We start from the raw sequence: 21,191 nt of genomic DNA on the forward strand, positions 1-21,191 counted from the left end.
TTTTCAGCATTCTCCACCCCTTAACTGGTAGTTGTAGCTGTTCCCAACCATAATAGCTTACACACCAGATGCATATAGTTTAAGGCCTTATGTAAAATCCCCTTCATAAGCCCACCTTAAACCACATAATTGCATGACACATTGAACCAGAACGGCACAGGCTGGACGTCGCTGGAGACAACCTTCGCTGGAGGCGACCTGCAATCCTGACGTTGGTCTCAACTCTTCATCCAGTGGCCGCTTCTTCAGTTCAATCCAAGGGTACCCCTCTGTATGCTGATTAATCAACACTTCCAATCGCTGTGGATTTACCGTTGTGGATTATATGACTTTTTCCAATGGATTACAGACTCTGTTTCCAAGGGGTTAAAGCATCGCTACAATGGAATTATCGAGACGATATGGGATTATAATCAACACAATGGAATACCAAGAACATTGTGGAATTACCTTGACTTTGTTTCCTTGCTGGATTACTTCTGACTTTGGTCTTCCTTGAAGGATTACTTCTGACTTTGGTCTTCCTTGCTGGATTACATCAAGCTCAAGGACATTTGAAGGTCTAAGTTCACGGTTGGAATTCATCCCCATGGACAGGTGATGATTTCCAAAGGGGGGACTGTAGTGAACCAGATGACCTCAAATCTACCAGATGGACAGAGACTGTTATTTTCATTGATCTGAATAAGTCTGGGCCATCTGATGAACTTTCTTTCTTGAATTAATCAAGCAGAAAAGACAATTCTTTATAATCATTACTGTCTTACAAATGTTTTGATAATCAAATTGTGTTAGTTCACTCAATGCTTATAGGTTGAAAAGAACTACTCATCTTTATTTTACATAAACAGTAAGTAATGATTTTTATTCCTCATTCCAAGAAGAAATCACCTGAATAAGCATTCCTTGATTTTCTGTCTGAAATGAGTCAAGTCGTAAGTATGTGAAAGGTTGGTTTTCGGTCAACTAAAATGTTTACCGAGAAAAATGTCATGTTTAAACTTTTTCAGAAGATTACCAAGAGTTGACTCCACGAAGTCTGCTGTTGCTGCAATAATCTTTTCTGTATGTGAAAACAAATTTCATTCTCTGACCTCAACTGTTGATAAACACCTTACGTCAAAACCACTCCTCTTTCTGGTACATCCACGAATCAGAAAGCTCTAAATTGAACAGGAAGTCGACCCAAATAAAATGTGGCAATTTCCCAGTTCATGTTAGATTGAGAGTGATATGGAGTTCCAAGATTGAGAGTGCAGCCGGTTCTGAAAGTTTCAGAGCAATGAAGAGTCCAAGAGAGCAATGAAGAATCCAGAGGTTTTTGGGATTATAATTCTGTTTTGAGCTAACTACGCACGACTCTCTGAAGGTTTGGTAGTTCTCGACGGAGACGCTGAAACGAGTCAGAAAGGAACTACTCCGACGCTGATTCATCATCAACAGGTAGATGGTTCTATTTTGACCAAGTGTACCGTGAGAAGCTGAGATCGGACGGAGCGTGCAATTTCTGGTTAAACAGATTAAATTTCCCTCACATATTTCCTCTGTAAGATAAATCTCAATTTACTCTTAAACTCACCTCTCTCTCATAAATCAGTGCAGATATTTTTAGAAATATCTGAAGCAAAGTCCTCAAATCACCGCCGAGTGATTTGAAGTTCATTATTTGTGAAACTGTCTGTTATTATTTTCATATTTTGCCAAATTAATGTAAATGTTTGATGTTAAACTTTGATTCTGAAAATAAATGATTCCATTCATTTGATGGGTCAAAGGTAATAACGTCTCTCGTTACATTTTGTGTTAAATTCAATGCACGGCATTTACAGTCAGAAAAATGAAGAACTCGTGAAAAGTATGCATAAATATATATCCATATATTTGTCATACAACAAGTGACACGTATCTCACGTGACTCACTACAGTAGTGGACTAGGCCCATGTCAAAAACTAAGTCTAAGGTCAAAAATCTTGACCTTAAGAACCTTGTGGGACAGGAACTGTCATTTCATTGATTTGAATCCAGAAATACAGGTTCACCCATCCTGAGACTTTCTTTCTTGAAGATTCAAGTGAAAAGAACACTCTCTTTTTATTATCATTACTATTTTACAAATGTTGATAATCAAAGTGTCTTAGTTCAAACCATTTTAGATGTTGCAGTGCACTAATCAATTTTATTAACTGAGTAATGATTTTTATTCTCATGTCAAAGCTGTTACAGAATAATTATGCATTTTCTGATTTCTGCCTTTGAGTGAGCAAGTGTGCGTTTCCAAGGTTGGAGTCAAACGAAAAACAAGTTGTTGAACGAACTGTCATGTTTTTAGAATCCTCTCAGACGTAAATAGAGAAGTTTTGGCACCTGTTTCTGAAACGCGCCAAAACAAAACTCTCTCTGTCTGTGAGAACATTTCTGATCTGTTTCATAACAATTCTCGCTGTCTCTAACCTCTTACGTCACAAAACACACCCCGTCTGGTCGTTTCTGACCAATGAACAAATCCCAAAAGTGAACCGGGAAAGAGTCTTTAAAATGTCAGTACTTCCTGGTCTAGTCAGTTCTGATGGAGAGTGTTTTTGCTGGTTCTGCTCGAGTTCTGTTGAAGCTCTGGAGAAGTTCTGTTCTGTTCAGTTCTGCTCAGTTCTGTGAGAGACGGGATGATCCTGACATGACAACAAGCTCTTCCGAGTTCCATGGGAATATAACACTTTCACTCGCCACTACTTCTGACGAGCTACAGCCATACTAAGGAGACGCTGGACAGGTAGCGTTAACGGAACACCATATCTGCTGATTATCATCAGAAAGGTAATGGGTCAAGTTTCCTACCAAGCGTACCGAGGCGAGCTGGGTTTCTGATGGAGAGTGTCGATTCTGGTGAACATTTCTCCCCTCACACACCATCTTACTCCCTCTAAACTTCTTTCCATCTTTAAACTTTTCTATCAAGTAGAAATTCTTCCAGATATTTTAGAAATGTCTGTGTAAAATGCTCACCCACATTCATGTGGGTAAAAGATCATAGTTGTACAGTTTTCATAAATGTCTGTGGTGAAGCAACGGAAAAATCATGGCCGTATGATTTTTCCTGATTGATTGCTTATGTTGTTATTTTCATAATTTGCCAAATTAATGTAAATGTTTGATGTTAAATTTTGATTCTGTAAATAAATGACCGCATTCATTTTGATGGGTCAAACATAGATGACGTCTCACGTTTGCATTTCCTTAAATTCAATGCACGTTTTATTCAGTCCAGAAAAATGAGGAATCCGTGTTAAATGATGAATATATCCCAGCATCTGTTCATCTACACATTTTTCAGCAAAAATGTGCTCTCTTCATTTCCTACTGGTAATTTAAGCTTCTTTCTGCTTTTAGCTACTTTTTAGTGTTTTTATTGTTGTTGTTGCCATTTTCGCTTTTTCCAGTTAATTTCCACTTTTTTGTGCTCATTTCTGCTTCTTTCAACCTAATTGGGAAAATCAATGCTCTCTCTACTCCCCCTGCAAATGTAAGCTTGTTCTACCTTTTTAGCTATTTTTTTAGCATGTTTTAGCTTATTCCAGCTGTTTTCAGATAAAATCAATTTTTTTGTGGTAATTACTGCTACTTTCAGCCTAATTAACTTATTTCTGCTAATTTCAGCTTGTTATGCTCCTTTCAGCTTATTTATTTTAGTTTCATTTTTTTCTGCTATTTGAGCTACTGTTTAGCTGTTTTGTGATCAATTGAACATTTTCAGCTAATTCCACTTTTTTAAGCTAATTTCAGCTCCTTCCACTTCCTTCTGTTAGCTTAAGCTTCTTTCAGCCTTTTTAGCTACTTTTCAGGTTTTATTTTCAGCTTTTTAGGTAATTTCCAATTTCTGGTGTTCATATCTGCTTACAAGATTTAAACCTAATTCAGCAAAATGTGTTCTTTCTTCTTTCTTCTGCTAATGTGGGCTTGTTCTTTCATTTCAACTACACTTCTGTATGTTTTTAGCAAATTCCTCAGCAATAAGCATTTCACACTGCATTTTCGAAAATGCAGTGTGAAATGCACTTTATCTAGTTAAACTTTAAAATACACATCACGGTGTAGGTGTGTGTCTGTGTGAGTGGAAGATGAAACTATAAACAAAAAAGTATAGGCCTAGTGTTGTTTGAAGGAATACATATCACCGTTCATGCCAATGCTTTAGACTAAGATTATTTTATGATGAGAAGGTGTGAAATCCACAGCACACCCAATTATTTAGCTCATTATCTGTAAACTGAGTGTTGTAGCCGTTTTTGTGCTTTCTAGTCAGTTGGCTGAGGCAGCCATTTTGATATGAGTTGACACAAAACTAAATGAGTTGTACAGTACAGACACTTTGGACATGTCCAGTGAACTGAAGACAAATACATGAATCAGAGGTGCCATTGCTCCGAGAGCAGGCACACTGTTTAATGAACTACATTTTGATTACAGCCACAACAGAAAATGAGAGAAAGAGACTATCATAATTCCTGATTCATGCTCAACAACCCAGGAAGAAATAACCAACAAATTTAAGGGGCCGTTTACAAGGCGCATATTTTGAGTGCATCCGCAGGTTTCTCTCTGCGGTTCTGCTGATCATTTACACGACACCAGTGGCCTCCCTCTTTGAATCCATAGGTTTCTGAACCCACCTTCCAGAGTGGAAGTTTTTCGTTGACCCCCCGTTGATAAAGTAAACATCTCCCTCTGAGGCTTTGTGTTAAACCACATGCGCACATGCACGCACGGACAGACGCTATTAGGGCATTAACAGAGTCCTCGAGTAATCTACACGTCGATTGCTAGGACATCTATCGATGTTAAAAATGTAAAGTCGGGTATCCGTAGTGACGTCATATTATGTTACCACCGTATGACCGTAGGGGGCGGTGTTGCACTGTTGCAGGTCACAGAGTATGGTGTATCACCGGGTCCAATCCACCAGAACCAGTTTCGGTTTAAGTTTCATTTTTGACGTGCTGCGTTTCTTCACGTTTGCAGTTTAATAATAATAACTGATGGTTTAGTTTTTCCTGTGACTTATTTGCAGTATGATAAATGGTAGGAGCATAATATACGGTCCCAATGTTTTGTTAGTCTTTTTTTTTTTTTTGTAAATAATTACTGTTTTTTGCAGTTTTATTTATTTTTGTATCTTGAGATCTATGACGTCATCAAATACTCGAGTTCTACTCGGGTTTTATTATGTTAATGTCGAGTTTAAAAATTATATACTCGTTCAACCCCTAGACGCTATATATCTATCAACATGTCGGCGGATACACTGCTTTCTGAACTATGATTGATGGAATATATTTTAATCTCGTAGTTAATATACGTCAGATTCTAGGTGCTGTGACCGACATCTGTGTTGGAAGAGACACCAGTCTGATCCAGTTCTAATATCGCTGTTTATAGAACATGGCACGCACACACGTCATGCTGCACTATAACATAATAAATGTGCTAAATAATAAGTTTAATAGTAATAAACAGTATTTATGTTAGTGTGCGAGATATAATGAAGCTCTGAGCTAAATGAAGCTATCTGGACATTATGTAATTCAAATTTAAAATTATGCTAAACGTATAGCGTAAACACTAAAGTTAAAAATGAAGACATAAGTTTTAATTTTTATTTATTTATTCAACACCACAAACTGTATGTCACGCAAACACTGATAATGAAACTGAACACACCATTAAAAACGTTAACTGTAAACTACATTAATTAACTGGACTCTCCTCTGTTTTCATCCTGGATGTCCCACATTGTCCATCTGGCTCGTTCACGAAGTCACTCCTTGATTAATGCAACTTAAAACATTGAATGGATTGAATAAAAGAACTGAGGGGAATTTTAAATAAATGTTTCATCCAACAGCTCTCTTCGACGTCCTCCTGCAGTTCATCTGGGCCGATCCTCGTTCAGAACCGGTCCGCCTGGTGGAAGGACAGCTCCTTCTTCTTTCAGGAAAAATAAAAACTCAGTTGGTTGTTTTGTAACCGAAGTAAACACAAGCAAATATTATTAAGAACATTTGATTTACCTGCAGTAATCAGCTACTAATTATCACGGAATAAAGTCCGACATCGTCGACTCGGTTTTGGTCCACTCATTTGGTCCGACCGGTGTGGAGCTGTTAAACGAAGCGGTCCTGCTTGGCGTCAAATCTGTCGTCTCTTATCCACAATCCAGCCAAAATCCAGCCAGAACCCAGCTTTAACTTGTTGTTACGTTGTTGTTAGCTGAACTTTTTAGCTCACAGGAAAGAAGCGTGCCGAGGCAGCACGCATGCACATTAGGTGAAGGTAAAAAATTCACAGCGCCATCTAATGACCTGGCATGGTAACTACAGCGGATTCGGGAGGGTGGGGGGGAATCCTCCGGATGCATGTAAACCCAAAATACGACCGTGTCAACGCGGATCTTTTCCTCTAATTAACATACGAAAAATCCTACATTTCTCCCCCATCGTGTCCGTGTAAATAGGGCCTAAGTCAGGTCCTCTGGATTTTGACTTAAATTTGTTAGATATTATATATTCTACTACCTAATTTAAAACAAAAATGATTCTATCTAATTTAAGAAAACACAACTTTATTTTATTTTATGTTTTAAATTTTCTTTAGAGAAACATTTGTGGAGTTTATCAAACTTTATGTTTGACACATGGCTGTTTCCAAGGGTTCTTCTTCTTCTTCCAGCCTTTCCTCTTCGGGGGTCTCCACAGTGAGTCATCCTCCTCCATCTCACTCTGCCCTCTGCTTCCTCTGTCCTCACTCCAACTACCTCCCTGTCCTCTCTAACTGCATCCATATAACTCCTCTTTGTCTTTTTCCTGGCAGCTGCATTTATAACATCATTCTACCAATTTAACCACTGTCCCTCCTCTGGACATGTCCAAATCATCTCAGTCTGTCCTCTCTAACTTTATCTCCCAGTTGTTCAACCATGAACACACCATGTACAGCACAGTACCTCTGATGATCTCATTCCTAACCTTATCCATCCTGATCACTCCTAAGGAGAGCCTCAACATCTTCATTTCTGCTACTTCCAGTTCTGTCTCCTGTCTTTTTGTCCATGTCTCTGTCTCCAGACCATACAACATAGCTGGTCTCACCACTGTCTTGTAAACTTTTATTTTTACCTTTACTGACACACTTTTGTTGCAAAAGCCACGCCATCCTGCCTGGACTCTCATTTTCACCTCTTTACCACACTCCGCATTTTCCTGGACCGTGGACCCAAGTACTTGAAGTCCTGCACCTTTGTGATCTCTGCTCCTTGTAGCCTCACTGTTCCACCAGCCTCCCTCTCATTCACACACATGTACTCCGTCTTACTACGGCTGACTTTCATTCCTTTTCTTTCAAGTGCATACTTCCACCTCTCCAAGTTCTCTTCCACCTGTTCCCTTCTCTCACCACAGATCACAATGTCATCTGCAAACATCATAGTCCACGGGGATTCCTGCCTGACCTCATCTGTTAGTCGGTCCATCACCACAACAAACAAGAAGGGGCTCAGAGCCGATCCTTGATGCACTCCCACCTCCACTTTGAAGCTATCTGTTACTCCTACAGCACATCCCACCACTGTCCTGCTGTCCTCATACATGTCCTTTACCAGTCTAACATACTTCTCTGTCACTTCAGATTTCCTCATGCAATACCACACCTCCTCCCTTGGCACACTGTCATTTTTTTTCTAAATGTACATAATCAATTATTATCCACTGAAAGCTTGATTAAAATCCCCCCAGTGTTTAATGAGACATTTTGCTAACACTCAAACAGGGTAAACTCTATAGGTTATTGGCAACAATTTTAATCAAAATATGTTCAAGCAGTATCACATGTAGTATGTGATGTACTTAATGATGATGTACAACCACATCAACTCAGACACAGTTGATTTCAGTTAAGTTTCTTTACCAAGTTTTCCACATCAAGCTTAAAAGAGAGATGCAAATCGACGAAGATACCCAAATTCATTCATTCAACCAATGTTGAGGGAGTATCAGAGAAACTGAGACGTTTATTTTCTAAACATAACGTCCCAGTGGCTTTTAAACCCCAAAATACATTACGGCAAAGACTGGTTCATCCCAAAGATCCAGTCCCCCGGCACAAACAGAGTAATGTTGTGTATGCTGTTCAGTGTCAGGAGGGCTGTGATCAGTCTTACATCGGGGAAACTAAACAGCCACTGGCCAAAAGGATGGCTCAGCACAGAAGATCAACATAATCAGGCCAGGACTCTGCGGTCTACACTCATCTCCAGGCCAGCGGTCACTCTTTCAGGGATGAAGATGTGCACATCCTGGATAGAGAGGAACGATGGTTTGAGAGAGGAGTAAAGGAGGCCATCTTTTGCCCCTTTTCCACCGTCACAGCGCGGGTCGGATATTTCTGGCTTGAAGCGCGTTTGAGGTCTTTCCACTGTTCCTGTGACCGGCTCGCCTCACTAAATTCTGGCCCGGCTTCTCAAGGGTTCCGAGCGAGCCGCGCCGTGACGTCAGAAACACTGTCGGTCACTGATTGGTCGGGGGGAGGAGTCTGTGGAGTCTTTCCAAACAACCCGATCCACCATTTTTTTCTCTACCGCTTGCCATTAGCGATAACACGAGGAGCGTATCTTTTAGTATTTTGAAGCTATACAACAACAATAATATCAAAGCCATGGTCAAATGCAGAAGTGCAGGTGTTGTTGTGCTTGGTGGCCGACGAAAAAAGTCAAAGCGAGCTAGATGGAGGATTGGAGGGTGGTTTGGACACGACTACTGCTCTACTTGAACCATTTATAGAAGATGGTGAGTGTTTTCTAACTTTAAACATATTTTAAATTACTCATCCCATCGGTTCTGAACATATTTTTAACTAACAAAAGAGGCTGATGCCATAATAGTACAACGTCGGTGCTACGATGCTAAGCTAATTTGCATAAATGCTAACTGTCCTCCGGTCCCGTTTCTCACAGTATTTTATCCAGAACGTATTTCAGCGCGTGAAGGTTCATCTCTAAACTCCACATTAAACCCTCCAAGCCTCCCGGCTTCTGCTCCTGCTCCATCAGAGGAGTCTGCACCTGACAGGTCTCCATCACAGCCCAGCTGCACCTCACAGAGCAGCACAACGCTGCAGCTTCTGTGATCGGTAAGAACAGATGCAACATGTTCCACATCACTTTATTTGTGCCGATAAGGACTTGATTTATTTTATTTTTAAAGTAAAAAACTAAAATGTTGGATAAATACTGAATTGGGATGACATTATGTACACAGGGTCCCAGTTACAGACAACAAAATGTAAAATAAAAACAGTAATAAGATCTAAGATATGAATTAAGAAAAATATCAACTAAAAACCATCTACTAATAAAACACTAAGCACTAATAGCAGTAAACAATCAAAACAATACGTCAAACAGCAACATGAACTTGAGTTTGTGCAGCCTCATGAATATATAACACTGTGAAGAATCACATCATGTAGCTGCTGATCAGTTTCATGTTGCTGCTGATCAGTTTCATGTTGCTGCTGATCTGTTTCATGTTGCTGCTGATCTGTTTCATGTTGCTGTGTTCATTCGTGCTCATCTGTTCACACAGACTCATGTCCGTGCTGCTGTTCTGCGTATTGTGTTTAATGTTTTTATGCTATTAGAGCTTATCGTATTTTTAGTTGATGTTATTCTTAGTTCATATCTTAGATCTTATTACTGTTTTTATTTTATATTTTATTGTTGGATGTAACTCGGACCCTGTGAACATAATTTTGATCCACCACATGGACCACATGTGGTGCGAATGACAAAGAATATCTGCATCTGTATAATACTTTCTGATTCATATATCCATTATTATCATTTTCATTATTTTTAAATCAATTTATTTTTCATTTTCTTATTTGATCAGTTTATTATTATTAATATATCTATTATAGCTGTTAGCAGCACCTTTCTTTGTTTCATGCATTTATTCAAAAACAGTATGTAGCTTGAATTAACCACCTTTTTCTTCTTTCTAGGCAAGAGAAAGAGAAAAGAGTCCAGTAAAGAAAAGTCTTATTTCATCACTAAATGAACATGAAGAACTGAACCGGACACAGCAGGAACAACACTTGTGTCTTCTTCTGGATGAAGCCCGTGAGACAAGGGACAGACACAATCATTAGTTGGACGCAGTAGTTTTTATTTTTGTACATTTTTCACTTCTTACTTTTCATATTAAACAATTTTTTTCTTAAGTGGTGTCCTTGAACATTAAATTTCCTAAACAAATTTTACAATGTTAAGTGCAGATAGTGTTTGTTTAAATTCATACTGGAATTGAGAAGAATTTCCAATTGCATTTGATCTTTAATGAATCCTAAGAAAAGATTACTAGAATCTGCTCAACTGTTATTATGTTATAATTTTTTGGTTCTAGGATGAAGTGACACAAAAACAGTCAAAAATTCAGAAAGGACAGTTATCAATTATCAGTCATCAGTTATTGTTTATCAGTTATCGTCCGTACAACTGTGGCCCGAGAGATTCAGCTGAAAGTCCTGGTGCACCTTTTATTTGAACCTGCAGAGATTTGAACAGCTGATCTGAAGCAAACAGGCAGGAGTTCACCTGAACTGACCACTCCTACTGTTTGATGGTCTCCTCCTTCGCCACCCGTCCATCCATCCATCATCCATCCATCCATCCATCCATCCATCCATCCATCCATCCATCCATCCATCCATCTTCTGCTTCAGGGTTGTGGGAGCAGCATCTTCACCAGGGAGGCACAGACATCAACAGCCTCCTCTTCAACTCTTCTAGGACCCCATGGTGTTTTCAGACCAACTGACTATTTATTAATTAATATCCTGATGCTGCTCAATAATCCAGGTAGAAAAATCTAAAAAGTTAAGTCTGGTCCTCTGGACATTCACAAAACAAACAATACAGTTTATAATAAATAAACTAAATGTTTTTTGTTAGTTTTGTTTTTTGAATGTCCAGAGGACCAGACTTAACTTTTTTAGATTATTAAGTAATAAATTTATGTTTTAATTTAATGAAAGACAAATCTTTAAAATTCAAGGACAAAATTTAACCTAATTGTTTTCAAGTCTGTCTCTTATTGTAAAAGCAGTTTCAAAGATTACAGCACAGTGTGATGTTTTGCAATTTTAACATGAACCTTGTGCATATCTGCAAATAATAAAAGTGAAGATATTTTTAATACATCTTTATTGTAAAAATCTATACTAAAATGAAAAACACATGGGTTTAAAGCAGCAGGGAAGGCAGTAAGGTAGGATTATGAATCAGGTTTATAAGTTACAGCTCATGAGGTACTCCATTAGAGCATGACATCTCTTCCACAACATCGTGTGACAAAACCTTCAGGGTGTTCTTCTTCTAATACGTTTAGTGGTGGCTAGTAAGTAGCTTAAGGGAGCACTACCGCCACCAGGTGGTAAGACGAGTTGGATTCTAGTCCCCGCCTACAGAGCCGGTCCAGAAATGTATATGGAAAGACAACAGACCCGAACCGATCTGAACCAACCCGAACTGATCTGATCTGCTCTGTGACGATGGAAAAGGGGCATTTGTGAAAAGAAACCGTCCATCGTTAAACAGGGGTGGAGGCCTACGTGTTCAATTGTCCCCCTCTTACAATGCTGTGATTGCTAGTATCACTCAGCCCTCTGTGAATAGTAAACAGCCATCAGTGTGCTAATGATCCATTGTTAGGCTGATGGTCCTTCTTGAGCATGTGATCAGCTGGTTTTGGTTGTCAGCAGCAAAACTGGTTGATCCACTCTGAGAAGGTGCTATTTAAGAGACTGAGCTGAATACAGCACCTCAGACTGAGGAAGTCTCTCGGATGAGAGACGAAACGTTTCTAGATTTTTTTGCTTTGTTTTGTTTTTTGCTTTTTTGAATGTCCAGAGGACCAGATTGAACTTTTTTGGAAACTAGTGAAAGTATTCAGTCAGTTAAGGATAACTCATATAAGTGGAGAAAAGTTTATGAAAAGAACAAGATGAGAAATTTAGCTAAAAGGAGGAGGTGTAGTAGTAGGACTATGGCTCCCATAATGCTTTTCGGCTCAGTATATTTGTACTGTACATGTTCCCTGGGGAGGAATAAAGAGATGTTTGGAACTACAGCACATGGCGTCCAGTGTCCTCATTGTACAGGTCGTAGAGATATTTTACCTAACTTGTTGTCTAAAACCTTACATCAATTCAGTTTCAGTGATAAAAAAGTTTACTGTCAGTGAGTAGACTCAATCACGCCAAAACTTTTTCTCCATGGGTATTTGCAAATAGCCTAAACTATTACATTGAAATACTTATAAATAAATAAAAAACATAAAAGAAAGGGACAGACAGACAGGATGGAAATTCAAGAGATTATAAAACATCTGTAACTCTTCTGGCTGCTCAGAGTTGGTCACTAACTGTGGACAGTATCTCTTGGTGATTTAGAAACTCTTTTCCGATTAATTTCAAATTGTTTTCCTCCACCTGTCTTTGTGTTTGTTCTGTCCAAGTGGCTGCATCATTGTCACCAGCAGTCTCACGAGTGCAGGGCCGCTGAGGTTTCATTTTCTCCCCGAGCGTTCAGCTGTACCTGTTGCAAGAATGATGCAAGCCAGAGTGTGTGTGCTTCAGCTGAATCACTCAGATATTGCATGGATGTTGCAAACGTTCCCTCCTCCAGAGAAAAGATGTTCTAGTCATCATAACATTCATGTTTGTCACAGGCCCACATTGATTTTATCAAGTTTTTTTTACAGTTATTTCTTGACACTTATGGTTAAACAGCCAGTACAGCTTATAAACAAGTTTTTTTTTTTAAATCTTAAACAAATATGATTTATTCACAGTGTCTTGAAAAGTATCCATACGTCTCAAACTTGTCAACATTTTGTCATGTTACAACCATTAACTTCAAATGATTTTACTGGGATAGATCAACACAAAGTAAAGCATAACTGTCAATGTTTCTGTTTCTGTTTCTGTTCACCTCCCTGATCTGTAACCTAGCGCAACCAATTACATTTAAAGGTCACCTGATTAGAAAATGGATCCACCTGTGTGCAATTTGATCTCAGTATAAATCCAGATGTTGTGTAGAACTCTGACGATTGTTACAGAACATTAGTAATCAAATAGTATCATGAAGATCAAGGAATACAATGTAAATGCATCAATAGGTGGTTCTACAAAGTATTGCCTTTTTGGGGGGTAGGGGGCTGAAAATATATGCAGTTCCACTTCACACTTATGTCCTACTTTGTGATGGTCTGTCACATAAAAGCCCAATAAACTACTTTGGGTTTGTTGGTGTAAAATGACAACATGTGAAAAAGTTAAGGTATATGAATACTTTTTAATGCACTGTAAAAATTTGATTTTCATAGATTGGATGTATTTGACGCTCTGGTTCATGTTGTACAGTAACTAATACTGCAAAAAGATTTTCAAATTTAATACATGAGAACTTGTGCACTGATTAGTGCTAACATTATCATCAGACCTATGCTGCATCTTGTAGCAATGACTATCTGTGAGATAATTTCCAGATTTTTTTTTTTTTTACTAGAAAATTTAAATCTGACTGTATTTAAAATTTGCTAAAATATCTGGGTAAAAATCATCTTCTATATCAAATATAAACACTTTTTTTTCTTATACTGCTATGGTGAACTTCTGGAAACTATCATATTTGTGTGTATTATGTGGACAGAGACCTATTTTTTTGTTTTGAAAGACCTCGTCCATACTGTTTGTAAGACAAACAAGGAAAATGCAACTTTAACTCTAACTGACATGCACTATAAACCTACATAGAGTTAATTAAATTATTAAAATAATAATAATAATAATATATAATAATAATAATAATTAGTCAGATTTATATTTTGTGGATGATCAAATTCAAATTAATCAAAATGATGTTTTGTGTGGGGAAAAAGTAAAACATTATTTTATAATGTTATTTCTTAGAAATTAAAATAAAACAGAGTGGTATCAAAGTAAAATTAGAAGACATGATGCAGTGGTAGATAATTTATCTGCTCAAAGTGTATTATACACCCAGTGTGTGGTGGAGGTGCATTTTTGTGGAAAATAAAATTATTTCATAAACATATCCATCCATCCATCCATTATCTTTTTTACCCGCTTCTTCCATTTTGGGTCACGGGGGTCGCTGGTGTCCATGACCAGCAGTCACTGTGTGAGGGGCGGTGGTACTTGTCTGCTGGATTCCTTAGATAGAAAACTTTACTAATTGGCTTTTATGTATGTGAATGTTCCTGTAAAGTGCCCTGAGACAACTTTGTTGTGATTTGGCGCTATATAAATAAACTGATTTGAATTGAATTTTACACCCTGGACAAGTCACAAGTCCATCACAGGGTTTCATAAACATATTGATATTAAAATATTAACACCGTACAAACTCAGGAAATTACAAACAATTTAATTAATAAATACTTTTTTTTTTTCATAAAATCAAAAATTGACTGAACTCTTTGAAAGTCTGATTTGAGAAAGGTTTGACATTTCCCATTTGAAAACAGGTAAAACTGATTTATAGACAACACTTCATGGTGTTTTCACAGCATTTCAGTCAGGTGGAGGTCTAGACTTCGCCCATTGCAGCTCCTTGATTCCATTAATTTTCAGCCAATCTGCTGTCAGTCAGCTGCTCTGCTTCAAATCATTATCATGTTAAAAATAACCCCATTTTCACCAAGCTTCATTTGATAGATAAATAAAGAGGAGCTCACGGTCCACTCAATGACTACAAGGTGTCAGTGTCCTGGGGCTGCACTAACCCAAACCATCACACCTCTGCCACCAATCTTGACTCTTGTTTTGAGGTGTTTGTGGTGTTTAATTAAATTCCATTAAAATAAGCATACGTTTAATTAAATTTTCACAGGGTTTGAAGAAGATGGCATCCAAAGACACAGCATCCCCTTTCACTCTATAAGTAAAAGTTGTGCATGGTTTTGTCTCCACTTTGCTGCAGTGAAACCAAGACTTGTTGTTGGATGATGAAAGAGACTAACAGCTGTGTGTAAAATAATCTGGACATCCTAAAGTCCAAATCCTGAGAGTAGTTGTGTGGAATGCAAGTGATGGTAGCCAGCTGACCGAGCGATGACACAAATTGTAGTGTATTAAGAGTTAAAATCTGCAGTAGAGCAGTTTGTTGTGTAGTGAGCTAGAGTCGGTTAGCTTCAGTTAGCTTCACTACAATCAATATTTAATAACGGGTTCTCTCTTTTTCGAGCTACTTGACAGATATGTGACAGAGATACTGTGTGGGAGATGGTCTAATCAGTGACATGAGACGTTAATTTTCTTTGACCCATCAAAATGAATGTGGTCATTTATTAACAGAATCAAAATTTAACATCAGAACATTGTACACTTGATTATTCCGATCGGCTCTGATTAATAAAACTTGGCACGTTTTACTTAATAAAAACAACATACATTTCTGAAGATATCTGTATTAATTACTGGCAAGATAGAAGAGTTTTAAAGATGGGAAATGAAGGAGTTTAAATGGAGAGAAAAGATGGATGAGGGAAAGTGTGTTGATGAAGAACGGCACCCTCCATCCGAACCCAACTCAGCCTCGGTGCACTCGGTAGTGAAGCGACTCGTTACCTTTGCAGAAGATAGGCCAGCTCCGGTACGGAGTTCCATTTCAACGCTACCTTTCAGTGTCTCCTTAGGATGGCTGAGAATCGCCCGAAGTAGTGACGGTACTCCGTTCAACAACACGCTCACCTCCAGGGTGGACTCACATGAGCTGTGAGTCCGTCAGAGGTTCCACTCAGACGTGGAAGATTCCATAATCCCAACTAGACTCGGAAGAACTCCCAACTAACTCCAGCACTTCAGAACTTTTGTTCTGCTGTTCGGAACTTCTGTTCTCCTGTGCTCCCAGAACTTCTCTTCTTCCCCCAGAACTCACTGGAACTAGGAAGTGTCGACCTTTAAAGAGTTCTGTTTCCGATCCCTTTTAGGAAGTCCTGATTGGTTGAAAGAACCAACAGGGGTGTGGTTTTAGTGACGTAAGAGGGATACTACAAGTCAGAAAAACAGAGAAATGTTTAGGAACAGACAGAGAAATGTTTTGGGGGAAATGATAGACCCACAGGTGCTAGCTTCTCTTGTTTCTGTCTGAGAGGTTTAAAAACATGACAGTTCGTTCCAATAAACTTGTTTGCGACTGTCTCCGACTTTTGACCGACATCACTCCTTCTCATTTCAGACAGAAGATCAAAAAATGCATAATTACTTTGTAACAGACATTAACTTGATTTCTACTTTGAATGAGGATTAAAAAATCATTAATACTGTTTCACAGTTGATTTAAAATGAGCGGTTCATTTCAACATTTAAAATGATTTGAACTAACACACTTTTGATTATCAAGACATTTGTAAAAATAGTAATGATAATATAAAAAGAGAGTGTTCTTTCAATTGATTAGTGCAGGATACAATTAGAAAGTCTCTGGATGAGCTAATTTGTATTTCTGGATTCAAATCAATGAAATAACAGTTCCTGTCCCATGAAGGTCTTCAGGGTCAGGTTTTGACCTGAGGCTTAGTTCACTACAGTCCCCCCTTTGGAAATCATCGCCTGTCCATGGGGATGAATTCCAACATGAACTTACGCCTCCGAATGTCCTTGAGCTTGATGTAATCCAGCAAGAGGAAAACAAAAGTCAAAGAAGGTAATCCCATAATGTTGTTGGTAATTCCATTGTAGCAATGCTTTAACCCCTTGGAAACAAAGTCTGTAATCCATTGGAAAAAGTCATATAATCCACAACGGTAATTTCACAACGATTGGAGTTGTTGATTAATCAGCATGTAGAAAATTCCCTTCGATTGAAATGAAGATGCGGCCACTGGATGCAGGTTGGAGACCAAAGTCAGGATTGCAGGTCCCCTCCAGCGAAGGTCGTCTCTGGGTGACGTCCAGTCGGTGCCGTTCTGGTTCTATGTGTCATGCAATTATGTGGTTTAAGGTGGGCTTATGAAGGGGTTTTTACATAAGGCCTTAACTTATATGCACCTGGTGTGTAAGCTATTATGATTGGGAACATTCTGAAACATTTTCATATAGGGATTTATACCTATAGAAGGGCATTCCAAACTATGTTTCCATTCCTAACTTGGTTTAAGTTAGATTTACATGGCAAAATATAGTTTGGTTCAATTGTCTGTTGTCCTTTTAGACGAACGACTTGAGATTGGGTGTTTGGTTTCCCCATAAATGTTTTTGGAGTCTAAGGCGAGACTCATCAAAAAGAATTAGCTATCCCCCCGAATAGAATTGTTCGAGTAGGTTCGGCTTAAGCGTTGTGAGACCAATGTAGATTATGGTACTTAAGGTAGCTTTAATCTACATTGACTCAGCAAAGATTGCATTTTAACAAATGAACTGCATGTTGGCATAGTTAAAGGCCTCTTAGTCTCTAACTTAACTACACACAACATTCATTCTTGCTTGGGGTGTTCAGAAACAATACCAAAACCCAATTAAACGATGTCTCAACATCAACAAAAACAGTGACTAAGCAACCAGTAAAACAACGTTTCAACATTGACAAAAGTAGTGATTAAGCAACTAGAAAACGACGTTTCGGTGCGTCACTCACTCTGGTTGTCAGATTCAATCACGCTGTCCCATAGGAGTTGTTTCTTTGCAGACCTTGTGTGGTTTAACCTGGTTTCGATGTACCCATTTAACAATTGGCTCTTTTTGGCCTTTACTGATTTTTATCTGATAGACAACTGGAGACAGTTTGTCTGTTATCAGATGGGGTCCAGTCCATCTGGGCATCAGTTTACGGGCGAGAGTTCCGGTCCCGGACTCTCTTCTCCCAGTTGTGGGGGCAAACGTGTAGTACCAGACCCTGTCTCCCACTTGGAGTTCCTCATGAGAGGCCTTTTGGTCGTAGTACGCTTTGCGTCCTTCAGCTGATTTTTCCAGGTTTTTCTGTGCGAAAGCAAAAGTGTTTTTAAGGTGTTTTTCCAAGTCTTTCATGTATTGTTGTGTAGTGTAGGCTGTTGCCATGGCAACATTGCCTGGTTGGTACAACAGGTGTAGAGGGAGAGTCATTTGTCGACCCGTCATCATCTCGAAAGGAGAGATGCCAGTCGATGTGTGTGGAGTGGCCCTTATGGCCATGAGGACCAGAGGGAGTTTCACGTCCCAGTCCTTGTGGTTTGCAGCTACGTATTTTTTCAAAATACTCACCACAGTCCTGTTTGCTCTCTCGACTTGGCCTGAAGCCTGTGGATGGTAGCCAATATGGAAGTTGGCTTTGACGCCTAGCGTCTTCCACAGTTCTTTCATTACTTCACCTGTGAAGTGTGTACCTTGGTCTGAGTTCACCCTGAGGGGAAGTCCAAACCTTGAGAATACATGATTCATTAATAACATAGCAGTAGTTTGTGCTGTGTCATTAGGGGCTGGTAGACATTCTACCCATTTGGTAAACGCGCAGGTTACCGTGAGAATATATTTATTTCCTCTAGAGCTCTTAGTGAGTGGTCCAACCCAGTTAATCTGGAGGTCCGACCATGGAAATGCAATGCCTCTACTATGCAGTGGTGCCCTGTGGAGTGGTCTGGATGGCTGAAACTGGCCACAGACCAGGCACCCTTTTATGTAGTCTTTGACATCCTTCTTCATTCCAGGCCAATAAGCAATCTGTTTTAATGCTTTCAGTGTGGCATTGTCACCCTTGTGTCCTGCGGACGGAAGGTCATGTGCATGAACTAACATCACCCCCCTGTGGTCATGGGGGACCACGAACACGGGTGAGGACGTCTGTCCATGACAAAAGTTAGGATGCCCTTAAGTAGTTTTAACTGTTTGCGCAGCTGAAAGAGGACTTTAAGGTCTGGATTGGAATCCAGTTCGCCTTTCGATGGAGTGTATTTGTCTGGGTCAGTCAGATACAGTATCATCGAGTTAATTGCAGGATCCAACCTCTGAAGTTGGATGATGTCTGGGTCAGTCAGTATTGGGCGTACAGAAACTGTGTTATCAGCAGGTTTAGCTGCAGCTTGTGCACGTGTGACTGCCATTACCTCAGCCGTAGGTTGTATCGACTGAGTGTTGAGTAGCCAGGAGGGGTCAAAGGACCACGTGGGCCCGTCAACGGCTCCTCCCTTGGCTAGGGAGTCTGCAAGGTCATTGTAGTGCTTGTCATCGCCTGGTACTCTGGAATGTCCTGGAACTTTCTTCCAGAAGATCTGTAGATCATGTGATGTCACTAAGTGATCACATGTCATGAAAAGCTCTTTGTGTTTGACCACCTTTTTGTTGCTTGTGAGAAAACCGTTCTGTTTCCACAGAGCGAGATGACACAAGAAACTAAGTCGAGCATAGTTAGAGTCAGTGCAGATGACTAGCGTCTGGATGGAGCGTTCCACTGCCATCCGTAGGCCTATTAGGATTCCTGCTATCTCAGCGTACTGAGAAGACTGAGAGCCTAATTTATAGCCAAATGTGACCTGTTCTTGGTCTTGGAGGAGGACTCCTCCAACACCTGCTTTGCAGATTTTCTCGTGGTGGAATGAGCATCCATCCACGTACAATGTCGCCATATCTTTACAGATATTGCTATCAAAGAAGTGGTGATTTGGGTCCTCAGCTACTGAGGGTTTACTCACAACCGGCTGTTGGGTGGCTGGTACATCCTGTGTACATTCTTGGCAGATTGCCAAATCAGTGCCCAAGTGTGACTTCTTATTTCGACCGTAGCGGATGTCTAGGTTAAAACTCTGAAGTGCCATAAGCCATGTGGCTACACGTGAGTTTGTCACCACACCATCTCTGATGCGTTGGCTGTTTAGAAACGTTACAGGTTGGTGTTGTGTTTCAACAATAATCCTCTGTCCACCAATATAGCAGGAGAAATGTTTCACTGCCCACACAGTAGTCAATAGAGCCTTCTGAATACCTTTGTTCAGGGCCTGCCATTGTTTTGCTGGCGTAGGCCACAACACGCTTGTCTTTGTCGTGTAATTGGTACAGACCTGCACTTATGCAGTGAGTTGAGAAGCCCACTTCCAAGTAAAACTCTTTGTTGTAGTCTGGGTAGACTAGACATGGGGCTAACTTGAGCCTGTCTTTGAGAGCGTTCATTGCCTGCTGCTGTGTATCAGTCCAGACAAATGGGACGTCTTTCTTTAAGAGTTCAGTCAGTGGCTTTGCGAGGTCCGCATAATGCTCTATGAACTGGCGTGAGTAATTGCACACTCCCAGAAAACTCTGTAGTTCTTTGAGATTGGTGGAGACTTTGAGGTTGTCTAGGCCTTGGGTGCGAGTCAATTGTGGTTGTACTCCGTCCGGACCTACTAGGAGGCCAACGTAGTCCACCTTGGTTCTGCACCACTGGCACTTTGACAGTGAGATTTTAGCACCAGCAGTTGTTAGATGATTTAGGATGTGGTCGATCTCAGCCAAATGAGAGTCCAGTGTTGGCTGCCTCAAAAGGATGTCGTCCACGTAGATCAGTGTCCCACGCTCGTGGGCGTCTGGACATGCTTTGTTCAAAAAGATGTTGAACTCTGCAGGTGAGTTAGCGTAGCCAAAGGGACACCTGGTAAAGGTGTATTGTCAGCTGCCAAAAGTGAAAGCTAGTTTGTGTTGGTCCTCGGCGCGCACAGGGATGGTCCAAAAACCAGAGGCGACGTCGAGGGTAGAGAAGTACTTACCATTGGTGACCTTTGGCAGTTCCTGTTGGAGCTGAGTCATTGGCCACCTGGATAAGGGGACTTGTTTATTTAGCTTTCTGTAGTCTATGGTAAGTCTCCACTTACCATTTGGTTTTAAAACTGGCCATAAAGGCGCAGAGTAGGTGCTATTACATTGTCTGATTATACCTTTGACCAAAAGGTCATCAATGATCTCCTGGACAGGCTGATGTGCTGCCAGAGGGATCTTGTATTGTCTGACAAATGTTGGTGGTGCGTTGGGTGGGGTTGGGATGCTCACTGTGTGGAGTGAGGTCAACCCACAATCTGTTGAGTCAGTTGAAAATGACTTTTCATATTTTAAAAGAACTTGGCGAAGTTTGTCCCTTTCTTCATCAGATGTCAGAGCGTCGGCTTGGGCGACCACCTGT

The sequence above is a fragment of the Nematolebias whitei genome, chromosome 7, assembly GCF_014905685.2.
Source record: "Nematolebias whitei isolate Nwh7 chromosome 7, NemWhi1, whole genome shotgun sequence".
NCBI lineage: Eukaryota > Metazoa > Chordata > Actinopteri > Cyprinodontiformes > Rivulidae > Nematolebias > Nematolebias whitei.